Source organism: Acinonyx jubatus, chromosome A3, assembly GCF_027475565.1.
Source record: "Acinonyx jubatus isolate Ajub_Pintada_27869175 chromosome A3, VMU_Ajub_asm_v1.0, whole genome shotgun sequence".
NCBI lineage: Eukaryota > Metazoa > Chordata > Mammalia > Carnivora > Felidae > Acinonyx > Acinonyx jubatus.
In genome coordinates, this window is record NC_069388.1 from 24,962,858 (window position 1) to 24,965,855 (window position 2,998).

Here is a 2,998-nt window from a genome sequence, read left to right on the forward strand (position 1 = left end):
GCCTCCTAAAGAATCAAAAACAGGAATTAAAATTAAAATATTAAAAATTCCAAACTCTTCCATGTACAAAGACACCATAAGTAGAGTTTGGTTTCTTTTACAAGCAAAAGACTGGGATAAAATATTTGCAACATATTCAACAACGAATCAATATTCAGAATAAAGAACTATAAAACATTAAGAAGAAAAAGATAATTCAATAGAAAAATGGTTAGGATGCCTAGATGTCTCAGTCAGTAGAGCATGCAACTCTTGATGTCAGGGTTATGAGTTTGAGCCCCACGTTGGGCATAGAGATTACTTAAAAATAAAGAAAAATGAACAAAGAGGATGAATAGACAATACACAGAAAAGAAAATGTGAATGGCTAATAAACATTAAAATTGATGTTCAGGGACACCTGGGTGGCTCTGTGGGTTAAGTATCCAAATCTTGGTTTTGGCTTAGGTCATGATCGCATGGTTTCCAGAGCTCGAGCCCCACATTAGGCTCTGTTCTGACAGTACAGAGCCTGCTTAGGATTCTCTCTCTCCCTCTCTCTCTCTCTGCCCTTCCCCCACTCATGCTGTCTCTCTCTCAAAAATGAACTTTAAAAAAAAAAGTTGTGTAAAAAAAAATAGATGTTCAACCTCTCTTAGAGTCAGGAAAACAATGAGTTGCCCTATTTCATGCATTAGAGTTGGAAATTCCATTTGTGGGTCCCCATCCCAAAGAAATACTTGCTTATGTGCACAAAAAGATGCATAGGAAGGAAGTTTATATCAGAATTATTTATAAGAACAAAAATAAAAATTGGCTTGAGTGTCCTACATGGAGAATTAGTGAAATAAACTGTAGAAAATAATGTGCAACATGTAAAAAGTAGGTCTACTTGTGGTAATAAGAAAGGGTTTCCAACACATATTGTGAACTGGAAAAGAAAATTGAAGTTCCATGAATTTATTCTTTTGCTTTACTCCAAGTTTGGGATAATTGGATAATTTTCAACACCTATATATTATATTTACTCTAAAATGGTGTTAAATCGAAGAGCCCACATACCAGAGCCTGGATATACATCATGGCTCCACATTTACCATCTATACAACCTCAGACAAGTCATTTCACCTTTCTGAGCCTCAGCAAGTGGCTCATGATAGCTTACAAGATTGTTGCATGAAAAACACAGTGCCTGGTACATTTTTTAAATGTTGCAATTATTATTATATGCACTTTTTAAAAAATTTCTCTTCCTACCCACTGTCTCACCCCCCACCCCACTCCCAGTCTCTATCCTTCATGTTTTGAGGTTGCTAGTATATAGTAGGTGCTCAAAAAAATTCCATACTTGGCTGGTTCATTTGGTAGAGCATGTGACTCTTAATCTCGTGGTCATAAGTTCAAGCCCCACGTTGGATGTGGAGCCTACTTTAAAAAAATTTTTTTGAGAGAGGCAGAGAGAGAGGGAGAGAATCCCAAGCAAGGTCTACACTGTCAGTGCAGAGCCCAATGTGGGGCTTGAACTCAAGAACCATGAGATTATGACCTGAGCTGAAATCAGGAGTACAATGCTTAACCGACTGAGCCATCCAGGCACCCCCCTCCCGCCCCCCAAAATTTTTTTTTAATTCCATTACCATTTGAATCCTGCTGTATAATGCCTTGCCTTCACTTAGCACTTGGCTATCTGGGATATAATGACTGTGCAACATTTTTAATATTTTTATGACACAGACATTTAAGAAATGTTTGCTGAATTAAGTCTGGGAGGAAGCAAGGAAGAAGGGAAGATAATTAACTGCCCAAGATCATATACTATAAATTGGTTGCCCAGAGAGGCTGCACAAAGAATGTTTTGCCACCATGTTCAGCCCAACAAGCATGAATTCATTTGTCAAACATTTAGTGAGAAATTAGTCCCTAATTCAGTGCTTCTCAAAATCATTTGAAGCAAAAAACTGATTTAGAAACCCATGATCAGGAAGATTCCAGGCCTGGAACAGTAAGTGGGCTGCCCTCTAGAGGTGGAGGAAAAGAACAATGCATTCTACTTCCAGAAGACTCACTTGTCCTGCCTTGCCTAGCCAGACCTGGCTTATTTCTGTGACCACATCTCCATCACCCTCATGCTGACCAGACAGGCCTATTGAGACCCAGTGTATACCAGAGCTCTGAGCCTCAACTGTGGGAGCCATGTTCCTCCTTCCACACAACCACCCCGCACTTCACTCCTACATACTCTTGAGGTATCAGCTCATCTGGTACTCCCTCAGAGAAGCCTTCTCTAACCCTCCAGACTTGTCAGAACTCCTTATATCCACTCCTACAATACCATGCACCTCTTCTCCATGGCATATAACCTATTATTTTCTCCATTTCTGAATTATTATACATCATTCTCTGTAGACCACGAGAACTGTAAAAACTTTGCTTTTTTCACCATTGTATCTCCAGTGTCTGGGACAGAGTTGGAACTCCATAAGTATCTGTTAAATAAATAAGGGAAATATTAAAGTAGAGATAGACACGAGGGGCCGTGAGACTGCAAATAACAGTCTTTCTAGTCTCCCCTTTGATCCCTCCCATCACGTACTGTTGGGGGGTCATAGAAGTATATTCAAGAAAGGAAAGAATTAATTTATTCATTGAAAAATATTTATCAAGTACCTATCTTGTGCTAAGCCTTGTGCTAGGATGAAGTAATCAATAAGGTACTGCTGCTACCCACATGCAGCTTAGTCTATGGAAACAGACAAGTGGAAGTATAACTTAATGTCAAAAACAGAGTAAGGGAGAGAGAGATGGTTCAAGAAGTATGAGGATTATCATTTTATAGTGGTAGGCAGGAAAGTAGCTCTGAAATGATACATTAAATGAGACCATAGTGAAATGAAGTATCAGATCATAGGAATATCTGAGCGACTGTGTTCTAGGTAGGGAGGACAGCAAATGCAAAGGCCCTGAGTAGGAAATAAACTTCCCGGACGTAAGGCACAAAGTGGTCAATATGATTGAAGCT